The sequence below is a fragment of the Rhinopithecus roxellana genome, chromosome 5 (genome assembly GCF_007565055.1).
Source record: "Rhinopithecus roxellana isolate Shanxi Qingling chromosome 5, ASM756505v1, whole genome shotgun sequence".
NCBI classification, from domain to species: domain Eukaryota; kingdom Metazoa; phylum Chordata; class Mammalia; order Primates; family Cercopithecidae; genus Rhinopithecus; species Rhinopithecus roxellana.
The window spans coordinates 31,949,928-31,959,796 of record NC_044553.1 but is presented as its reverse complement, the minus strand read 5'-3'; the positions used below and the strand labels follow the sequence as shown (position 1 = coordinate 31,959,796).

The 9,869-nt window shown below is 36.5% G+C and overlaps 1 non-coding gene across 1 annotated transcript; it reads left to right on the top strand.

The window, feature by feature from the left end:
* Nucleotides 1–7,329: 7,329 nt before the first annotated feature.
* On the top strand, nucleotides 7,330–7,433 carry LOC115897786. The gene has a single exon (XR_004057581.1). It is a non-coding gene; the product is annotated as a U6 spliceosomal RNA (small nuclear RNA).
* The last annotated feature ends 2,436 nt before the right edge of the window (nucleotides 7,434–9,869 follow it).

The window sequence follows — 9,869 nt, the reverse complement described above, 5'->3', positions numbered from 1 at the left end:
AGAGAGGAGGCCTCAGAGCTGAGATCCCTGATTGGTTCCAGGTCCAACGCCAAGCTCAATGATTGGTTCCCAAGAGAAATGGCCGGGAAAGGCCTGAGGCCCTCAGATGAGGGACGGTCACTGACTGCTTATCCGGATCACTTAGGGGCCTCTCAGCCTTCCCCTGGTAAGAGGAGAGCGACTCGAGTTGCTGCGAGTTTTTTGTTTGTTTGGTTGACTTTGTTTTAAATTTTGAGGTGGCGAGTGTTAACTCTAAATATTAACAAAGTTACCATGCAGTGTATGTACAGGCATAGGGCAGAGTCTGCAGCATCAAGTATTATTTTTGAAGCAAAATTCATTTCATCATTTCATCTATAAATGTTTCACTTTGAATCCCTTAAAAGTGAGGACTCAAAAAACACACACACAACCGCGACACCATCATCACACTTAAAAGATAGTTCTTTAATATAGTCCAATATCACCAGTGTTCAAATTTCTGTTTTACTCAACATTGTTTTCCTTTTACAGTTTTCCTCCTCTTACAATAGTTGTGATAAGTAGTTATATTTTTCTAGTATTGTGTTCCTTTAAACTAAACATTAAAAAATTGTTTATATAAAGTTGTCCATCAACTCTTTTACTATCTTTTTAAATATCTGTGAGATCTCTAGTCACGGTTCTTTTTTTTCTTTTTTTTTTCCTTGTTTTTAAATTTTTCCTCCTACTTTAGTCACCTCTCTGACAATCATTTTTCATTTCTGATTCTGGTTATTTGTGCCTTCCCTTTTTTTATTTCCTAGTCTCATTAGAACTTTGTCAATTGTATTAGCCTTTTCAAAGAACATACTTCTGGTTTTATTGATATTCTCTTTATATATTTCTTTTGTATATCATTAATTTTAGCTTTTAATCATTTCCTTCCACTTTTCTTTGTTTAAAATTGCTGTTCTTAGGCTGGGCACAGTGGCTCATGCCTGTAATCCCAGCACTTTGGGAGGCTGAGGTGGGCAGATCACCTGAGGTCAGGAGTTTGAGACTCCTGGCCTCATGGTGAAACCCCGTCTCTACTAAAAATACAAAAAATAGCCAGCAGTGGTGGCGCATGCCTGTAATCCCAGCTACTAGGGAGGCTGAGGCAGGAGAATTGCTTAAGCCCAGGAGGCAGAAGTCGCAGTGAGCTGAGATCACGCCACTGCGCTCCAGCCTGGGTGACAGAGCAACACTCCATCTCAAAAAAAAAAAAAAAAAAAATTGCTGTTCTTTTTCTAATTTCTTGAATTGGATGATTGTTTTTCATCCTTTATTTTTCTAATATGTGATATAAAGCTGTAAATTTCCTTTGAAATCTGTGCCACGTTTTTGAGATGTCTTTTTATTATTGGTCAGTTCAAAGTATTTTCAGATTTCCCATATGAGTGTTATGACTAGTGGATTATGAAAAATGTTTTTAAATCTCCAAGTACATATGATTTTCTAGTTATCTAGTTGTTATTGATTTCTGGAGTTTGAGACCAGCTTGGCAACATGGTGAAATGCTGTCTCTACTAAAAATATAAAAATTATCTGAGTGTGGTGGCACATGCCTTTGGTCCCAGCTACGTGGGAGACTGAGGCAGGAGAATCACTTGAATCCAGGAGGTGGAGGTTTCAGTGAGCCGAGATCGTGCCCACTGCCTGGGCGAGAGAGCAAGACTCCGTCTCAAAAAAAAAGGTGTTTTGTGTGATCTTTTCTCTTGAAGACCAGGAAGAGTTTATCTTTAAATGTCCCATTTTACTTCATGTGCCCTTCACACTTGTAAACTATTCTTCACCTTTTTTATCCTAATACATGCATAGTTACATTGATATATTTGTTTTTAGCCATAACAAGTTTTGATGTGCATTCTTGTCAATATTGTTTCCTTCAAAATCTATAAAGGCTAATGATTTTACTAGCTTATGACTTAAAGTTTACTGTTTCAGGAGAATTTTCCCAAATACTCAGTTGCCTCAAATTTATTTCAGCAAAAATTTCTTACAATATACTTTTAAATATTATCTCTTATTAGTTTATTCCATTGTTTTACTACTTTTTTCATGGCAACTTTGTGAATAGTGCCTTTGCTAAACTTTGATTTCTACCACTTTTCTGTGACCTCTTTTTTCCTTATGTCATTTTCATTCTCCAGGTTGTTTTTCTACCTTTCTTCAATGCTAGTCATTATATTTTCATTTGAGTCTATTCTCTTTTGTGTCCTTGTGGTTCCCTTTATCTTTAGGAGATAACTTTGTCTTTCTTTCATTTATCTGCCGGCTTCAATTAACTATATTTTCATTTCCTTATATTTTTGCCCATTTTTGTTCTTATTTTTTAGATACCTGACTCATTTTCATATCCATTTTCATATCCACAAATGCTTATTTGAATAAATTTTATTCTATTTGAAGAGTTGGCTTAGAATTTTATTCTGATTCATAGTTATTTAATTTGGGGAGATTTGAATTAGTCAAAGTATATTGGATCTGATTGTTTTATTTGTTTATTAATGATTTACTTAAGTTACATGAACTTGAAAATTTCTTAGACTGATTTAAATAATTTATGAACACTCTTAGACTGATTTAAATAATTTTTATTTATTCCTGACATCAAGTGTTCTGCCCTCCTCGGCCTCCCAAAGTGATGGGATTACAGGCGTGAGCCACCATGCCCAGCCTATCAGACCTTTCAGAAATAACATACAAAGGAAAACAATCATAAGGTGAGTAACAAATTCAAAATACACTCTAATATACAGAGGATTTTATATCCAGCCAGCTAACCTCTGAGTACCAGGACTACACAAGAAAGTATTAAAGATATAAGAACATATAAAATCATTTACCTACAAGCCTTTCTTGAAGAAACTACAGGATGAGCTTCATCCAAATAAATATTACTGGGAAATCCTCACTGACATGGAAATCTCATATATTGTGTAAGTTAAAAATAATGAAACTAAAAATAGGAGAAGAAGAGAGAGGGAAAGAAGAAAGTAGAATAAGTTAAATTTTTTTAAATATAGAAGCAATTAATACAGGACTTGTAGAAAAGGAAACACAGCAATTATAATAAACATAGTTATAAAATATTGTGACACAGTTGAGGCCAAATCTATCAAAAGTCATATTTATCAATATGAATGTCTTAACTACCAAAAAAAGACATCACTTTGAATCACAAAACACAGCCCAAATATTTGCAGAATGTAAGAGACACACCAAAAACAAAGTGATTAAGAAAGGTTAAAAATTTATGCATGGCCGGGTGCAGTGGCTCACACCTGTAATCCTAGCACTTTGGGAGGGTCAGGTGGGCAAACCACCTGAAGTCAGGAGTTCAAGACCAGCCTGGTCAACGTGGTGAAACCCCGTTTCCACTTAAAAATATAAAAAGTAGCCAGGTGTGGTGGCGGGTGCTTGTAATTCCAGTTAGTCAGGAGGCTGAGGAAGGAGAATCGCTTGAAGCAGGCGGAGGTTTCAGTCACCCGAGATCGTGCCATTGCACTCCAGCCTGGGTGACAAGTGCAAGACTCTGTCTCAAAAAAAAAAAAAAAAAAAAAGGCATATTAAGCAAATGAAAACATTTAAAAAAGCAAGGTATAGCGATCGCGATCCTTATGTAAATAGTATTCCGTACACAGAACATTAAGCAAGACAAAGAAAGCAAGCTTTTTTTTTTTTTTTTTTTTTTGAGGAGGAGTCTCGCTCTGTCGCCCAGGCTGGAGTGCAGTGGCGGGATCTCGGCTCACTGAAAGTTCCGCCTCCTGGGTTCACGCCATTCTTCTGTCTCAGCCTCTCGAGTAGCTGGGACTATAGTCGCCCGCCACCACAGCCGGCTAATTTTTTTGTATTTTTAGTAGAGACGGGATTTCACCGCGTTAGCCAGGATGGTCTCCACCACCTGACCTCGTGATCTGCCAGCCTGGGTCTCCCAAAGTGCTGGGAAAACAGGCGTGAGCCACCGCACCCGGCGAAAGCAAGCTTTTAATGCTAAAATCCAAATCACGATGAAGATACAATACTTATCAATATCTGCGTAAAACAAATCACATTCTGCGTAAACAGAAACCACAGAAGCACTAATGAGTAGTTAAGAAGGCTCTCATTATTGGGAACTTTAAAACACTAATCTCAATACAACACACATCAAGTGGAAAAAATAACCAAGGATATAGAAAACCTAAACATCATAAAATCAATAAAGAAAATCGTAAGAATAAATATAAACATTACACCCTTAGAGAATATACTTTTTTTGGAGACACAGCCTCACTCTGTTGCCTGGGCTGGAGTGCCGTGGAACAATCTCAGCTCACTGCAACCTCCAACTCCCTGGTTCAAGCAATTCTCCTGCCTCAGCCTCCCAAGTAGCTGGGACTATAGGCGGGCGCCACCGTGCCCTGCTAATTTTTGTATTTTTAGTACAGAAGGGGGTTTCACCATGTTGGCCAGGCTGGTCACAAATTCCTGACCTGGTGATCAGCCCACCTTGGTCTCCCAAAGTACTGGAATTACAGGCGTGAGCCACCACACCCCGCCTAGAGAATATACTTTGTCAAGAACACATAGAATAGTCACAAGAAATTATTATATAATAGATCACAAAGACATATCTGCAAGTTCCGTAAGTACAAATATTATTAACAACACTTTCTAGTTACAATTCAATGACACTAGAAATTATTAGCAAAGTCATAAACACAAAGACTGTTTCCCATGGAAATTTTTAAAAAATTGTTAACTATGGAGTAAAAGTAAAAGTTAACTATGGAGTCAAAGGGGAAATGGAAAAATTCTAAAAACAGTGATAAAATATTACAGATCAGCATCCATGGGCTCATTTAATGTAGAAATCAGAGGAAAATTCTTAGCACTGAGCACTCTATTGGACCATTTTCACATTGCTGATAAAGACACACCCAAGACTGGGAAGAAAAAGAGGTTTAGTTGGATTTATATTTCCATGTGACTGGGAAGGTCTCAGAATCATGGTGGGAGGTGAAAGGCACTTCTTACATGCTGAGGGCAAGATAAAATGAGGAGGAAGCAAAAGCGGAAATCCCTGATAAATCCATCAGATCTCCTGAGACTTACTCACTATCATAAGAGGAGCACGGGAAAGATCGGTCCCTATGATTCAATTACCTCCCCTTAGGCGGCTCCAACAACACGTGGGAATTCTGGGAGATACAATTCAAGTTGAGATTTCAATGAGGACACAGCCAAACCATGTCAAGCACATTTATTAGAAATGAAAGAATTCAATATATGATTCAATTTCACAGATGGAAAACACAGAAAAGTAATACAATAACAAAGTAATACAAAACAAACAAAAAGCCCAAGAAAAAAATAATAAAGATGAAAGGAGAAGCAATTGGATAGGGAATAGAAAAACAAGAGTGAAATGCAGACCTCAATAGAACCGTATCAATAGTGCATTAAATGTAAATAGGTATAGCACCCCAACGAAAAAGCACAGAAGACCAGACAGAATATAAAAGCAAGAAACGACTGAATTCTTGTCTATTAGGTACAAAATTTAGATATGATGACACAGATTGATGAAATTGAACAAGTGGGAAATAAAATACCATGCACATTATAAGCAAAAACTTCAATGTAAATATCAAACATCAAGACAAAAGGGACAAAGAAGGACAGTTAATAATGTTAAAAGTGTCAGCATATCAGTAATATGTAAAAATTATTCCCATACATGTGCCTAAAAACAGAAGTAGGATATAAAATATTTAACAACTAACGGGAGAAAAGAAACTCCAAAATCGTAGTTGGAGATTTTAACACTAATCTTGCAGCAATTAATAGAAGAGGTGACCAAAAAAAAACAAAAAACAAACAAACAAACAAAAAAAAAACAAAAAAACACTTCAAAATAAATGATCTGATGAATGCCATTAACTACTTTAATCAAAGTAATATTTATGAAAATCCTAAAAGTTGAGAATAAATATCCTTTCAAGTCCAAATGCAATATATTTACCAAGAATTTGCATATACTGGGTCATGAAACATGTCTCAATAAGCTTTAAAATTTAAAATTTTACAGAATATGTTCTCTCACCAAAATTATCCTAATTTAGAAATTAACAGAGGTAAAACATCGAGATATTCCCCAACATCTGGAAGCTGAACTACTCACTTTTAAACAACAGATTGCCCAAGGAATACATCACAACTAAAAACAAAATATTTTGAAATGGATGAAAATTAAAACACAGAGTATCAATATTTCTGAGAGTTATGGAAAACAGTGTAGATGAATCGATTTATGTATATGTTAGGAAATAAAGCAAAAACTCTATGTCAATGATACATTCAAACCTTAGGAAGCTAAGCAAAGCAAAAACAGCAAATTTAGATGACAATAAGTAAGCAGAAAAAACATAGGTGACAGAAGAAATTGATGAAAATGAAAGCCAAAGAGCAATTGAGAGAAACAATGAAAACAAAAGGGTTTTTTTTTATAATGAGCCCTAAAACTGGCAACACTTCAGCAAGTTACTAATATCTAGAATGAAAGGGAAGCTACTATTAAAATTCCAACAAAGGAGTAGACAATTTCCAACCTATTTTAAGTGACCAGCATAACTCCAGAAGTAAACAATATCCCTATGAACGTAGATGCTAAATTTCTTAACAAAATATTGGGAAATCAAATGCAGCAATTTATTTTTTCTTTTTGGAGACACAGTCTCGCTGTGACACCCAGGCTGGAGTGCAGTGGCACGATCTCGGCTCACTGCAAGCTCCGCTTCCTGGGTTCATGCCATTGTCCTGCCTCAGCCTCCCGAGTAGCTGGGACTACAGGCACCTGCCACCATGCCCGGCTAATTTTTTGTACTTTTAGAAGAGACAAGGTTTCACCATGTTAGCCAGGATGATCTCGTTCTCCTGACCTCGTGATCTGCCTGTCTCTGCCTCCCAAAGTGCTGGGATTACAGGCGTGAGCCACTGCACCCGGCCATTTACCAGTTCTTGACTGCCAGTGTAGACTGTGATTGGTTAATGCCTGTGATGTGCTGTTTGTTCAATGTTTTGAATAATACCCCTCTATAAATGTGTACAAGAGTCTGTCTGAACCTATTCTGTTTCGGGGGCTGCCTGATTAACCAAAAAAAGAAAAAAAAAGTTTACAATACTGGGAAAATAGTTGTTTTGTAGCTTTTGCCATCCTGCCTCAGATTTACTTATGCTTTTGACTTACTTCATAATCTTTAAGTAATAGCCAAATTGCAAACAATTGAGCATTAAAACTAATGACAATAATGGATTATAATATGTTAGGTAAAAAGAATCCATGTGCTTGCTTTGGCAGCACACATACTACAATTGGAACAATATAGAGATTAGCATGGCCCCTGAGCAAGGATGACACGCAAATTCGTGAAGCATTCCATATATATATATATGATACTCCAAAAGCAGACATAAGGAAAAAAGGAAGGACAGAAGGAAGAAAGGAAAGAAGGAAGAAAATAAGGAAGAAAAGGGTGGGATAAGGAAAATTTTCCTTTACAAAATAACAGCTAGTAAATATAGAAAGATAAAATCAAAAATCACCATTTTTAAAACCTCAATAATTGATTTAGATAAGGTCATTAATGGATTCTAAACCCATGATCTCAAATTATCACCCACAGATTGGTTATTAGTTCCAAAGTTAAACAGTGTACCTTTACAATGGAGAGATCTGGCTGGCACCACTTTAACTAACTTAGCAAACTTAGCATCACCAATATTGGAGACACCTTTCAGTATGTTCAGTCTGATATGATATAACAAATACACAGTATTATCTGTGTAGTATTCTTGTTCAAAACACTTCACCCGAATTTAATTATGAGTTAACATTCAGACAAATCCAGAATACAGACCATACCACAAGACAATTAACTGACCTGGACTCTAACATCAGTTAATGTCATCAAATACAAAAAAGGCAATAGGACCGTAGTAGATTAAGAGACATAAAGAAAAGGAATAAAAGACATTTGGAGAGCAATTGGGAAAATTTAACAATGAACTGTGTAATAGGTGATACTGTATTACATTTTATTTTCTTAAGCGTGATAGTGGCATTATAAAGATAAAACAATGTATATTTTTAGAAAACACATGCCAGGTATTAGAGAGTGGAAATGTCATATCTGCAAATGTTTTCAAGTGGTTCCACAAAAATAAAAAGAGAGAGGAGGCACTCAAGGTGTCGGAAATGTTAACACTTTGTGAATCCAGGTGAAAGGTATGTGGTATTTATTGTACTATTCTGTTTTGTTTTGTTTTGTTTTGTTTTGTTTTGTTTTGTTTTGTTTTTGAGACGGAGTCTCAATCTGTCACCAGGTTGGAGTGCAGTGGTGGGATCTCAGCTCACTGCAACCTCCACCTCCTGGGTTCAAGTGATTCTCATGCCTCAACCTCCTGAGTAGCTGGGATTACAGGCATCTGCCACCACACCCAGCTAATTTTTGAATTTTTAGTAGAGACTGGGTTTCACCATGTTGGCCATGATGGTCTCAATCTCCTGGCCTCGTGATCTGCCCACCTTGGCCTCCCAAAGTGCTGGGATTACAGGTGTGAGCCACTGCACCTGGTCTATTATACTATTCTTTAACTTTTTGGTAAGATTGAAATTTTTCACAGTAAAGAGTTAGGGAGAAAATCTTTCATTTTTATTTTTTATTTGTTTTAAACTTTAAACCCACAGCCACATCATACAGAAAACCTTTACAATATGTCCAAAATCAGGCTATCAACATATATTTTACATTTCTGTTATTGTTTTTTCTTCCCAAGGCATCATCATCTGAAAATAATAGTTCTTTCAGTTTTTTTGTCTAGGAGGTAACAGTATGTTGTACTAAGGACTGAAATATCTAATCCTTGACTTTTCACAGTGTTTCCAGGAACGTGAGCAGTAATGCAATGGTTATTATTTGATGGTAATTATTGACTCTACCAGAACTTTAGAGTTTACAGATCACTAATTTCATCATTTAGCTTTATACATGAGAAAACTAAGGGAAAGAATATATAATGACCAGTTTTAGTACACGTTGGCAGATATTAGCAAAGTGGAGCCCAATTTTCTCAGCTCTAACCCAATCCAATGTTTTTTCTACTAAAAAATTACTAGAACATGCTTGTATGGATGTTGACTCTAGAAGTTATATTGCTACATGATAAAAGTTTGTCAATTATTTCACAATATTGGTTGGTATGAGTGTTAGCCAATTATAATCATGTAACCACAGCATATGTAAGTGGGAGGTACTCATCGAATGGCAATAACAAGGGTAAATCTGGGAGCATTATCATTATTATTGTTTGGAGTGGATTTAAGTTTTTATTTAAATATGGAAACTTCTTAATGGTGGCTGGGCACGGTGGCTTACGCCTATAATCCCAGCACTTTGGGAGGCTGAGGCGGGCTGATTGCCTGAGCTTGGTAGTTCGAACCAGCCTGGGCAACATGGCAAAACCCCATCTCTACTAAAAATACAAAAAATTAGCCGGATGTGGTGGCTGGCACCTGTAATCTCAACTATTCGGGAGACTGAGGCAGAGCAATTGCTTGAACTTGGGAGTTGGAGGTTGCAGTGAGCCGAGATCGTGCCATTGCACTCCAGCCTGGGCAACAGAGCAAGACTCTGTCTCAGAAAAAAAAAAGAAAAGAAAAGAAAAAGAAAAGAAACTTCTTAATGGTATATAAAATAAATAAATGTGATAGACACCAGTATCTAAGTTGCTTTCACAAAATATTTGGGAAAAGCTTAACATACATTGAGTTATTTTATATCTTTATAGCTAAATACTTCACTGTCCTTTTGAAGGAGAAATAT